Source organism: Pipistrellus hanaki (assembly GCF_964339955.1).
Source record: "Pipistrellus hanaki genome assembly, chromosome: 5".
In the NCBI taxonomy this organism is placed as follows: Eukaryota; Metazoa; Chordata; class Mammalia; order Chiroptera; family Vespertilionidae; genus Pipistrellus; species Pipistrellus hanaki.
This window is the reverse complement of record NC_140507.1, coordinates 48,227,023-48,241,586: the sequence shown is the minus strand read 5'-3', so window position 1 is coordinate 48,241,586 and position 14,564 is coordinate 48,227,023. Positions and strand designations below refer to the sequence as shown.

The window sequence follows — 14,564 nt, the reverse complement described above, 5'->3', positions numbered from 1 at the left end:
TCTTGACTCCAATGTATATTCGTGCCTCCTTTGTCAAATATTAATTGAGCATAGTGATTTGGGTTGATATCTGGGTTCTCAATTCTATTCCATTGATCTATTTGTCTGTTCTTGTGCCAGTACCAGGCTGTTTTGAGAACAGTGGCTTTGTAATATAGTTTGAAGTCTGGTATTGAGATCCCTCCTACTTTACTCTTCTTTCTCAGAATTGCTGTGGCTATTCGGGGTCTTTTATTGTTCCAAATGAACTTTTGGAGAGTTCTTTCTAGGTCAGTGAAATATGTCGTTGGTATTTTAATGGGGAGTGCATTGAACCTATAGATTGCTTTAGGAAGTATGGACATTTTGATGATGTTGATTCTACCAATCCATGAACATGGTATGTTCTTCCATCTCCTTACATCTTCCTCTATCTCTTTTTTCAGTGTCGTGTAGTTTTCCGCAAATAGGTCCTTTATTTCTTTAATTAAATTTATTCCTAGGTATCTTAATTTTTTTGGTGCTATGGTGAATGGAATTGCTTTTTTAGCCTCTGTTTCTGTAGTTTCACTGTTGGTGTATAGAAATGCCATGGATTTCTTGGCATTAATTTTATACCCTGCTACGTTGCCAAATTCATTTATTAAGTCAATTAGTTTTTTAATGGAGTCTTTTGGGTTTTTTATGTACAATATCATGTCATCTGCAAATAAGGATAACTTTACTTCTTCTTTTCCAATTTGGATGCCTTTTATTTCCTCCTCTTGTCTAATTGCAATGGCTAGTACTTCCAGTACTATGTCAAACAGGAGTGGCGAGAGTGGGCATCCCTGTCTTGTTCCTGTTCTTAGAGGGAATGGTTTTAGTTTTTGCCCATTGAGTATAATGTTGGCTGTGGGTTTATCATATATAGCTTTTATTATGTTGAGGTATGATCCTTGTACTCCCACCTTTTTAAGAGTTTTTAACAGGAAAGGGTGTTGGATTTTGTCAAATGCTTTTTCTGCGTCAATTGATATGACTATATAATTTTTATCTTTCAATTTGTTTATGTGATGTATCACGTTTATTGATTTGTGGATATTGTACCATCCTTGCATTCCTGGAATAAATCCTACTTGGTCATGGTGTATGATCTTTGTGATGTTCTTCTGGAGTCGATTTGCTAGAATTTTGTTGAGGATTTTGGCATCTATGTTCATGAGGGATATTGGCCTGTAATTCTCTTTCATTGAGTTGTCTTTATCTGGTTTTGGTATTAGGGTGATGCTGGCTTCATAGAAGGAGTTTGGAAGTGTTCCTTCCTCTTGGATTTTTTGGAATAGTCTGAGGAGGATAGGTTTTAGTTCTTCCTTGAATGTTTGGTAAAACTCTCCTGTGAAGCCATCTGGCCCTGGGCTTTTGTTTGCTGGAAGCTTTTTGATGACTGTGAAACCTGTTTTGCTCAGTGGATAGAGGATAGGTCTGCAGACTGGAAGGTCCCAGGTTCGATTCCGGTCAAGGGCATGTACCTTGGTTGCAGGCACATACTCAGTGTGGTGGGGGAGGGGGTGCAGGAGGCAGCTGATCGATGTCTCTCTCTCTCATCAATGTTTCTAACTCTCTATTCTTCTCCCTTCCTCTCTGTAAAAAAATCAATAAAATATATTAAATTAAAAAAAAAAAGAAACCTAGAACTTCTCCATGGCTGGTGTGGCTCTGTTAGTTGAACATTGGCTCCCATGAACAGAGAAGGCAGCAGTTTGATTCCTGGTCAGAGCACATGCCCTGGTTTTAGGCTTGATCCCCAGTAAAGAGCCTGCTGAGGCAGCCGGCAGCCAATAGCTGTTTCTCACATTCATGTGTCATTCTCTTTCTCTCTCCCTAAAATATCAATGAAAACATATTTTCATTGTTACTCATTATCATAAATAAACAAATATATTCTGATACTTGATATTTGAGAATATAACACAATACAAAAGAAAAGAAAAGATGAACAAAAGAACACTCAGCCTGAGCCGAAACAGTTTCTGTAGGGAAAGGAGACCTTTTAAAGATTTCCAGTTTTTTACAGACTTTGTAGAAAATCTTATAAGATGTACCTGATGCTATGAAAGAATTTAAAGAAATGGAATTTTTAAAATAATTATTATACAAAGATTTGTCTTTTCACATAACCAGTTATTTTGTTTTGTGGGTCAACTTTTTGGTACTTGTTTATTCACTATGGATTTACCTTTAATATTTTCTTTCCTATACTTTATTTGACTTTATGTTATTGTTTATTTTCTTAGGATTTCTTTTCTAGCATCCTGGGTTGAAAGCTAGCTTATTCACTTGTCCAAGTTGTTCTTGTTTTCTAGCAAATACATTTAAATTATAAATTTCCTTTTGAGTACCTTGATGAGTCTTTCCCCCCTCTCCTCCCCTCCCGCCACCTCCAGGACCTGATATCTAGTTTTTATTCTCTCAGTTCTAACTATATGAAAATGTCTATGATTGTTTCCTCTTTAGGCAATGAATAATTTAGAAATATATTCGTAAAATTTCAGGTGAATAATTTTTTCTTTTTTTTTCTTTTCTTTTTTTTTTTTTTTTTTTTTTTATGAGGGGATTCAGGATTGTGAAGTGGATTTATTTCTGTGCTCAGTAAATGAACCCTATATGATATCAGTAATGGAATTTCTAGTGTGTCCAGTACATTGTCAATTTTTATAAATATTTCTTGTACTTTTCAATTTATTTGGTAAATAATTCTATAAGAATCTTATAATTAGATTGAGCCTGTTATTTTAGTCAAGCTCAATCATTGTTATTCAAAACTTTCTTTTAAATGTATATTTTTCCTCTCCCACAGATATACTTTTTATTGATTTTTAGAGAAAGGAAAGGAGAGAGAGGCGGGGACAGGGAGAAAGAGAAACATCTATGTGAGCCCTCTGCCTTTCAGTGTATGGGAAGATGCTCCAACCAACTGAGCCACACTGGCCAGCGCTATTTAAAACTTTTTAACCTCTACTTTATTTGTAATTTTCAGGGGTGGGGGTGAGGCATTAAGATAAATTTCTCCTTTTTCTGAAATGTTTATAAGTCTTGAATCTTTGTTATTACATGTATTGTTTCCTAATTGCTATATTTCTCAGAAAATTAATCTATTTCTGAATCACTGATATCTTTATGCCCCTTTAATTTTTATGACTTTTTTGTTTTATGTTAATCAAGGTATACAAGCTCTCTTTTTGTTTGCATTTTCACTATTATATGAAAATACAGAAGAAACAAATGACTTGCTCTCTTTCTCAAGGAAGTTATAATATAACCCCTAATATATCTATTTTTACTATTTCCTAAACATCTGAATTCAAAGTTCTTTTATTTTCTCATCTCACAAATCCTTCCTTTAGTTCTTACAATGTTCTTATTCATATACATATTTGATTTTATATACCTTATGCTCTCCGTTATAAGTAAGAATTTTCTGAATGTTTGAGATAGCTACAATAAAATTAATAACAACATTCAGGAAAGGAAGATATTATTTGCTAGTATTGTCTAACCAAAGCTTCAAAAATGATTGACTTATTTTATTTTATTTTTTTTGCTTTCTTAATTTAGTTTTTACTAAATGAAAAGCAAAATGTATGTTCTAAAAGTTTGATCAGGATGCACATGGCCTGGGAGGAATCCTGACCAGGCTCTCCCTGTGTGCAGTGCAGCCCTCCTTTGTTATGGTGATTAAAGAGCAGACAATAGAAAGGTTTCCTCTCAGAGCTCACAATTTGGTAGCTATGTTTTAGGCATTCAAGTTTGAAGGAAAAATGTATGCTTATCGTATTTTTGATATGGGGACAATTAAAACATGTTTAGTGAAAAGATGAGTATTCCACAATAGAAACTTAAAAACTCAAAGAAATTAGGTCACCTGCTGCCCTGAAATAGTCAGAACCTGACATCTCTCTTCAGTTAAATTTACTGCAGATTTCTTATCCAGGAAATAGAAAAGGACAGAGCTGGAATGAGCCTAAAAATTGTTTGATTTAGTTTTTGTTTTATTTTATCCAAAAAAATCAAAAGTGTAGTTAACAGAACACGAATGGGTAGTTTATAAAGATAAGTTTATAAAGATACTTTTTTTTTCTTATGACAAAAGAAATGTCATAATAAAGAACTTCAGGTTTTGTTACTTACCCTGACACTCTGATTCATTATGTTGCTGAATAGAGCATGAATAGTATTTTGTTTTCATTTTTAATTTACCTGGTTTTTCCCTTTGAATTTAAGCCAGTTTTGTTTTTCTTAGGTACTTGTCCTGTTTATAGCCCATGCACGCTATTTTCCCCCCCATTATTTGAGTATTATAGTATTATAATATTATAAGGAAATATGTTTGAAAGGAGCAAAATTAGAATGTATGTGATAAAGCTCCGGGTGTAAAGAATTGATCAGTTTACTTCCACAGAAAGCTCTTCGTGCAGTTGTTTAATGTGAAAGGCTTTTCTTGAAAAGGTTAAGAAAGTTCTAATCAACTTTTGTACATTATGTAGAACTTCATTTTCTAAACTCTGCAAAAGAAAGTTTCATATTTAATGGGAAATCATGAATTATTCCATTTATTATCTACTTCCTCCTTTCAAAGACATGATCTGGATAAAAGGCGGGGTGAATAATTTCAAAAAAATACAATACATTTTTAATGGGAAGGTGCAAACTACAGATTCTCATGACTATTAGCAAGTGTAGAGGAAACAGAATTTTACTTGCAAAACTCGTCAAACTCTTGAAAAGATAAAATGTATGACATACTTTGGTAAAAAAAAAAAAAGAGCACAGTGAGCTGAAGTTTTCTTTTTAATGCAACTTGTTGTTTTTACTAAGTTTTAACTTTATTTTCTGCAGCCTTACATTTTTATTAAAAGTTTGATGTTTCACTCAATTTATATGGAAACTTGATAGTTCTTTTATTTATAAAGATATGGAGATGAAGAACGGAAAGAAAAATTTTAATATCATTTGAGATTAATTGTCCTAAAAGATTTCAAAAAATTTGGAGAGCAACACAGAATTCTGTTTTAAAGTACAGTGATATATTGTATGGAGTTTTATATTAATAAAAAAATTATAAATAGTAATTTAAACAAAAATATGGGAGTGATGATCTAATGTAATCATGTTTACATGTGTGAAGTCCATTGTTCATAGTGATGTAGTATGAAGCATATATTTTGTTTTTCTCCTTTTTTATGGTTTATTTTCATTGTGTTAGCATGCAGAAAGTAACAGAATTGTTATTCAGATTTTTAAATAATTATAACTCAATCTAAAAACTAAGATTATTTTCAAGCTTTATTTTTTAGCTTATATTTAATTGGTTAAGTAACAATATAACCAATTTAATACAGTTATTACATAACTGTTTTCCTATAGTGGAAAGTCATAGTGTAAATTTAAAAAAACAACAATACTAGTAAATACGGTTGCCTCATTTAGCCAAAGTTGTCTGGACTCAATTGTGGTACTTCTGGCTTGAAAATACTTTCATTGAAAATTCTTTTTAAACAGTGACATTCAGTTCATACCTTTCCACATATGATCTGTGTCTTAAACCATTTTTGTAAAAAAAAAAAAAAAAAAAAATTAACTTCTCCAGGGAGTTTGCAAGTAATAAGAGTATTTGTAAAGATTTTATTTGTAATTAACATCAAATAGAGTATTCTTCCAGTGCTTTTTCACTAAACCTGTAAAGAAATCTTTTTAAAAATGTGGTTAAGTTTAGTAAAGATTTTTCAGTAATGAAAACATGTGGAAGCCATGGGTAAATATTTTGATAAATAGTTTATTCATTTCTGATTGATTATAATCACTGTACTTCAAATATTTGATTGAATGGGAATCACTTGAGTAAATCATTTTAACAGGGTATGTACCTGAAAAAATGCCTTTATGTTAAGAGAATTATTTAAAGGTATTAAAAGGATTGTAGTCTGTCTACTAAATAACCATGGCTTTCCTGTGATACCGAGGAACAATCACCAGCAAAATTTCTATTAGATTGATTAATATTTATTATCTCAAAAAGTTACTGCCTTTTTGCTAAATATCAGTTTAACGTAATTGAATCTGTTTTTGTTTCATTCTACATGATAGTCTGTATATTCTAAAATAAATCACTCATGTTGAAGTGAATTATTATTGTGTTATTGAGAGAATTCTTTGCTGATCAAAGTTTTTAATATTTTATTTTTTGTTGAAATACTTATATTAGTAACAGTTCAATTTACAAAATATTATTAGGTAAACTTCCTTAGTTATTATTGCTGTTATTATTTTTACTATTAAATTTTTTTAAACAAATTAAAGGTTGATTTGGATTAAATAGAGTTTTCCAAATTTTTCAGTTGGAATATATACTTTTAAAATGTTGAATGTCTGACTGTGCTTTCTAACTTTGATTATCAAGAGATACAAATATGTATTTTCCAAAAATATAAAGCAAAACTTATAAATGTAACAACTTCCTCTAAACACTCAAATTAGTAAACTTCTAATTGCTTAGAAAAATCACAAAACATTCTATTCTATAACTTCTTGTGGGGTGGATTTTATTTACTTATTTTTAAGTTATCAATAAATCCAGCTATCTAAAATAAATCTGAATCTAAATTGAAACCAAAATCCTGCTGTATTACTGTAAAACAAAACAGTAATTAATGTTCTGATTGCTGATAACATTTTAATGCTGATTAGTTTTTTTTCAGTTGATAATTTATTTGGATAGTGATTCTAATAAAATTTCCAGGAGCAGTATAAACTAATATATGCATTAGTGGTGCTTTGCTTTTATTATTTATTTATTTATTTATTTATTTATTTATTTTGGAATGAAGCTAAAATGTTATATATATCAATCTTTATTAGGAGGATGTTTAGGTTAAATTATAGCAGTATGTGAATTATATTATAGTATAATATAGCACAATAGCTATACCTTTATATTATTTTTTTTGTTTTCTCTTAAAGAAAATATGGTTAAAATTTCACAAAGAAAATCAAGATTATTATAATGGCAATAATGTTAAAACTCCTATTATATGATCAATCATAGCTCCAATAATATCAGTATGAGTTACTTTGTTTATTAAAAAAAAACACCATTAAGCTTCAGTGATCATATTATGTTCATTATACGTTCATTTTTCTTTTTTTAAAAAAGTATATTTTATTGATTTTTTTACAGAGAGGAAGGGAGAGGGATAGAGAGTTAGAAACATTGATGAGAAAGAAACATTGATCAGCTGCCTCCTGCACACCCACCACTGGGGATATGACCGAAACCAAGGCACATTTCCTTAACCGGAATTGATCCTGGGACCTTTCAGTCCACAGGCCGACGCTCTATCCATGGAGCCAAACTGGTTTCGGCTATATGTTCATTTTTCTTTAAGGATGCTCTACTAAAATGTTTAGGAGAAATTAATAACAATGTTCATTTTAATGATTAAATCTTATTGTAATGACTAATTATTGGAAAAGATAGATTTTTTTTTGTCCCAAGTATAACAAATTCTACTTTTTGAGATATTAACTTCTAAATAGTTAAGTTATATAGAAAATAAGCAGTTATCAGGTTATTTATGACTTGCGGATATACTGAGATGCAAAGTGTCTTTGTTTCAGAGAAATCATAATTTTAAAAGTGGTTTTACATATATTTCATTTGGATTAACAAAATGCCTTACTAAGTGTGTGAATGTTTACCTCAAAAATATATTTCTAGTTTTTCCAAACAGGAGAATTGAATGGTTTGAAAACTTCATCTGTGAAATGCCATCTGCCCTATTTACATTTTTAAGAGTTGAGTATTTGTTAACTGATCTCATAGACAGCTACATGTTTTGCTGTTACCAGATGGATGAGATAGAATACCATGCATAACTTTACATTTATCTTCTTTGAGTGCCACCTTATTTGCATATCAATTAAAATAATATCTGTATTAAGATGGATAATGAAAGTTATCAAATTTACATGAAGTGACTGCAGTTTGCTGAATTTCCAGTAGATGCCCCCAGAGACCAGTCAACTCATTGGAAACCCTTTAAATTTGAAAAGACTTTTTTATATTGAAACTTTTTTTCTTGCTATATTTTGAAGTAACTGGAAAATAAATTAAAGGTTATAAACTTCCCAATGGTTATTACACAAAAATATGTATGAGGGATAGTAATGTGATTCTTAATCAGCATTAATCAACATTATAACTAATCATTGTTAAAACTTAAATGTGTAAAAGAAAAATGCTTTCAGTTTTCATTTTGAAATCATTCTGTATGCTTTTAAAGTTAAGTCATTTCAAACATTACTAACTTTTTTTCTTTCTGACTTCTCTTAATATGCTGGAAAATGCTGTATCTTTGATTTAGCTTTTTTGTAGGAAATTGTCCTTTTCATGAAAAAACTATAAACATACCCAAATATTATAATTTGTGATTGTTATCTCCCCCCACCCCTCTCTGTCTGTCTCTCTCTGTATAAAATGTATTTTCCCCATTCTAATTATATGTAATATCTACCTACACTGAAAAGTGTGACTAAGAATAGTGACTTACTTTATTCCATGGAAATTATATTAACTGAAGCTATTTAAGTATTAATTTAAGAGTCAATGTTATTATCCCGTAGGTGATTCCAATAACATTTATACCTTCAGTATGAATGTATGACTGTTATAACTGACACAAAGATAACCCACTAGTGACTTATAAATATTAATTTAATGGAATAAAAGTATTATCCTGACTTTTGATTAGATATTACATACCTTTTGAGTTTATCTTTGTCAGATTAAAATAAAAATTTCATGATCTTTTTTAAAGTATCGTTTTTTTTATTTTATTGAATTGCTTTTGAAATATTTTACTGAATGTGAAGTTTCACCTTGATACAGAATTTCAGTTTGTAGTATGAAGAAAATAGTTAAATCTATTAATTCTATGATAGAATAGTTGATAATGCGTTTTGATTTTGAAAGTCTGTAAGAGAGAATAAAATAAGCTGTCATATCTACTCATTACATTCACTCATGTTTTTCATTTTTGTGGAAGTGTGTGCTTTTCATCCTTTTATGTGTTTGTCTCTTTCAGTGTTTTCCCTGTTAGACTTGACACCCTCGAGTGGGAATCACATTATTTAATTGGCTTTGCATGGATGCCGTTGGTTGTCTGCTCCCTCGTTTTAAGGACGGGGATTCTCTGGGAGATTCACAGAATGATGCCTGTCATTTCCCCCAATCCAGCCGGGATCCAAACAGCAGCTTTCAAATTGAAATTACATTGTAACTACCCAGTTATGTCAAATTCCTAAACAATCAACGCAAATAAACAGAAGATTGTGCAGGAGGAGAAGGAGGAGGCGAAATATCAACAGTATTTGATATAGATGGAAGCAATGTGATAAAGTAAAAGAATTCAAAATTTCCAGTCTGAGAAACCTGGGTGAAAATTCCAACTTGGCCCCTATTACTTTGTATTGCTTTGGGCAAGTTACAACCTCAGGTTTTTTGTTCGTTTGTTTGCTTTTACCTATACAAATAGAAGTAGTACTTTGTAGAGTTATTGTGTGAGTTAGAAATAATGCCTACACAGTGTCTGACACACTTAGGTGCTCTATAAATGGTAGCTATTCAAAAATGGTTGCAGGCAGAGTTTAAAAGTGATAGAGCATCTTCATGGCCTTTTAACAGAACGCTCCCCATTTCCCAGTGTCTCCACGCCTTCAGCTGCTGTGGAGGCATTCAAGATTGCTCAGTTTTACTTTCTGCCGGTCCACAGAATTGTTTAAATTTAGAATTTTTTAAGGAAATTTGGATGTAAATTCAGAATATTTACATATAATCTCTAATGAATAATGTCTTTGACTACCAGTAATACAGTCCATGTTAAATGCATGACTGCTTAATTCTTTAAATTTCCCCAGCACATCCCTCAGCCTAGGGCAGCCTCAGGTGTCTGTAGTGGCAGAGGTCTTCCTTGGGCCAATGATTGATAGATGCCCAGCACACCCATGAATATCGCTACCTCTGCTTCCATGGATGGCATATTTTAACTTAAACTAATATTTGTTTTAATATGTAAATGAAACCAGAGACTAATCACTTCATGTCCAAGTGAAATAAATAATGAATTTGCATTCCATTTATATTTCTATTTGTTTTTTGTTTTGTTTTTTAAATTCCTCTCCATAAAGTGAGTGAACTTTGGCTGTGGTTGTCTGTTATGAAATATAAAACCTGATAAGTCCAAATAGAATGTAATGGTGGAAATTAACATATATTTTTATTTTCAGATACCCAGCCAGTTTGCTGTGATAAATGAAAAATTTTGCAGTTAAAAGAAATTATTTGCATTAAGTATCTATAATAATAAAAGCATGATATGCTAAATAGACCGGACATCCTTCTGGATGAAGCCAGGTCTAGAGGGAAACCAGGGTCCCAGGTGCCAGCAGCTGGGGGAAGGAAGGCCTACTCTTGCACGAATTTTGTGTCTTGGGCCTCTAGTAAAGTATAAATAAGAACCTACTTAGCAAATCACTATAATTGCTCTTTTTTTGCTCTCAAATATTAGTAATAAGACTTAAAGAGTGACCCGTATACGTGTGTATGCACAAATGAATATAAAATAAAGATGCTATTAGAGTAGTAACATGTATTCTGAAATATTATTCTATTTGAAATGTCTTTTGCAAAGAATGGTCTATTTTAAAAATGTACTTGAAATTTTAAAAATTGTTTTTAGTTACATGTGGATATTTTGAGGTTGAAAGATGTCTTGGAAACAAGTTTACTCCAGTCCTTTCTGAATCAGTTTTGTGTTCTTTGGACAGAGTCAGCAGAAACTAATTCTGACTAAATAAAGTGGAAATGATTTTATTGGCAGGATTTTAGGTAACTTGCTGAATTTAGAGGAGAACTGGCTCAAAAAAATAAATAAATAGAATAAAAAGGCAAGACCTGATACCCTTGAATCCTAAATGGGTCTAGGTAGCAAGACCTCCTGAGACTCCCATTGGGATGTTGCTGCCAGGTGGTTTGAGCTCCAACGACCTTCTACACTTTTGTGTTTCTTACCTCAACTTCCAAAATCCTGGGAGAAGGGGCAGTGGCTTAATTGGAGTCACTGATCCACCTGTGCCCAGGGAGTCTGAAATCAGTCCAACCGAGAGGACACACAATGTGGGATGAGCCATTTCCAAAGTACTTGGCCTTCTGGGTGGACCCAGTCCAACCCAGGCAGCCTCACCTTCCAGGGCAGGGAAATGGACCAGAGGGTGCTTTTCTCCATCTCTGTCCCAGGTGAGATTAGAACCGAGATGGCCTCGTCTAGTGCTTGTTTTTAATTGTTTAAAATGAGTAGTCTAATTTTTGTTCATATATACTAGTCTTTATTTCTGCTCCAGAATGCTCTCCTCACTCACAGGAAAACATGCTGGCAGCTCAGTCACAGACCTACATTTGTGCCAGTGCTTGTTTGAAGCCTGGTTGGATTTCTAGCCCCTTGTTCTCTCAGACCTTCTATGCCACCCTAAAACTCTCTTTAGGGGTACCCGTTGGATATTCTGTTAGGCTCCTCAATCGAAAGTTATTTGAATTCAAATTCATAATTTTTCCCCCAAACTGTTCATCCTTTCGGGTTCTCCTCTTCAGCAAATTACCCCTCCAAAAACCTGATGTCATCTTAGCTCCTCTCTTCCTATCACCCTTAACATTCATTCACTGATCAAATAATCACTATTTTTCTCTCCTAACTATGCGTTGAATCCACCTGCTCCTATTTATCTCCTTCATTTCCCTCAGATCCATTGTATGACATTCAAATTAAACTGGGCATCTGGCCCGGTTTTATCCGGCATCCCTGAGCACCAGGGTTTGTCAGCGTTCGCTACCAGATCTTGGTCTAGGACCTTGTGATAGACAGTGGCTTTGCCTCTCTGTATCCATTTCTCCCTGCTTCTTTGCCAGCATAACTCTAGTTTTGTCTAGGGTAGCAAGGTGCCCTAGAACAGGCAGAACCTTTGTTTTTCTAGTCTCCTTATACAAGGATGTCCGTGGGACAGGGTTCTGGCCAGTGGAACCAAAGTGGACATCTTTTAGTAGTTGCACAACTGTTTCTCTTTTCCCCAGTAATAGGGAAAGACACAGCTGGTGCCATCCCATCCTCCCCTTTTCTGCGGCCTTGAAGGTGGAAATGACCGTTGCGAGTTGGAGAACTCCTCCAGCGACCAGCAGGGGACAAGCATGAAGGAAAGGTTAAAATAAGGTTCTTGCCACTGCACCAAAGCCAGTAGCAGCCTACTTTTAGGCATCTTGTGCTGTGAGAAACATAAGCCTCTCCTGTTGAAGGCAATGAGAGGCCAGTTTTCTCTTTCTTGTCATTGAATGTTTTCCTAACTTGTGGGGGTCTATACAGGTGTCCATCTCTGATGCACACGATCCATCCTTTTCCATCAGCTCTGGAAATATACTGACCTGACTCCCTCTGTCCCTCCTCAGTGCTTCTTACTCTCAGAGGTGTAACTGTGTCCTCCTCCTGTCCCCAGTGGGCAGTCCACACAATAGCCATTAGCATTCATCCCCTTCCTATGGCATTGTGGGGAGGGCAGGAGAGAGGACATGGGCTTGCATCCTCTCCATACTCCCTCACGATTAGAAGGCAGGAACTCAAATATGTTATTTTCTCCTGCCATGAAGGTATGGCATATATTAATATGCACACTTCACAGATGACAAGAAATTAGGTTCAGGGGGATTTTGTAGTCCTGGGTGTTCTGACCCAGACTTTGGGTGTTTTGACTAATTCTAGTCTATTTCCACTCCACACAGAAATTTTTTATATATATTTTTATTGATTTCAGAGAGGAAGGGAGAGGGAGAAATAGAAACATCAATGATGAGAGAGAATCATTGATTAGATGCCTCCTGCACACCCCCTACTGGGCATTGAGCCCACAACCTGGCATGTGCCCTTGATTGGAATCAAACCTGGGACCCTTCAGTCCGAAGGCCAATGCTCTATCCAAACTAGCCAGGGTCACACTGAAATTTTTATTGCAAGTAGTATCACATCAAATCAGTTCTAAATATTTAAATATTATTATATGTCTTCTATTTATTAAAAAGAAGAATCTAAAATATTCATCTTTTTACATCTATTTCATGCATGGCAATTTGCATCTGAAATTATTTATTATTTGTTTATTTGTTGACTAGTGGCCTGGTGTATGAAATTTGTGCACTTGGGGAGGGAGGGGTCCCCAAGCCTGGCCTGAGCCTTGTCACAGTGCAGGAGCCCCGTGATCCATTGCCCCAAAGAGATAGGACCCACCCACCCATTCAGGGCTCCTGGATGGATTGCCCCAAAGAGGTAGGCCGGAGCTGGAGGTCCTGCCTCCATGCCATGCAGAGCTGTGGGACCCCCAGGCCTTGTCACATGGAGGCCTCCACCAGGCCGTACCTCCAGGCTGGGCCTTTGGACCCCAATAGAGGCATGCAAAGGACTCCACTGGGCCCCTGGCCTCCTGGTGATGGATTGTAATGGCATGATGCAAGTATCCGCCTGCCTGTATCTGCTGTGCATGCAGCCTGCTGATTGGTCATTATGCATGAGGGCCTCCCAACCATTTGCATATTACCCTTTTATTATATAGATCGTTTTATCCCATAAGAGTACAAACTCCCCAGAGTATTGAACGTAAATGGTCTACAGCAGTGGTTGATGCTTAGCAGGAACCTCAATAGCAACTTTTTGAATAAGTAAATAGAATATTCCTTTCAAAGAACATATTCTGCATGAATGAATGAATGAATGAATGAACGAGCCTCCATAATATATAGTGAAACTATTTACTCTAGACTGTATGCTTTGATATTAAAATATTTTACATTTTTTTTGTTTGTTTGCTCGGGTTATTGGTTTTTTTGTTTTGGTAAAAGCCTATTATATCAAGTGCTTTTGGATGTCATCAATTGCCATGGTCTGGAATGTTTGGTGTCCAAATTCATACGTTGAAATCCTAATCTCTGGAAGTGGTAGGAAATAGGGGCTTTGGGAGGTGCTCGGGTCATGGGTAGATACTTCATGAATGGAATTAGTAACTTATAAAAGAGGCTCCAGAGAAATCCCTAGCCCCTTCCACTATGTGAGGGCCCAACACAGCTAAAAGGGACCAGCACAAACTGCACTGATGCCTTGATCTTGAACTTCTAGCCTGCAGAACTATGAGTGATAAATTTCTTTTGTAGATAAGCTACTCAGTAATATTTTGTTACAGCAGCTCAAACAGACTAAGACATCAGTCAACTACCTAGCATGTTTGTCCATATCAAAGGGAGCTCAGCTTTAGAATTGATATATTTATAATGTATTTTTATTAAAACTACTGAGTTTAGATAGCTCCTGGCATCTTTCATTAAACTGAAGTTGTTCAGTGGTTAGTTTTCAGTGCTTTCACTGAGGAAAAAAAAAAAAGGGCAGCATGATTCAACCTTTCATTATTATAGGACAAAAACACTGCATAGACTTCAAGAATGAAAATAACATGTTGAGTGT

At 34.4% G+C, this 14,564-nt stretch overlaps 1 protein-coding gene across 1 annotated transcript in view; it reads left to right on the top strand.

Annotated features, from left to right (window-relative positions):
* The window catches only part of TTC29 (tetratricopeptide repeat domain 29), a 540,856-nt gene that overhangs the window by 402,931 nt on the left and 123,361 nt on the right, over positions 1–14,564 (top strand). The window lies entirely within an intron of this gene.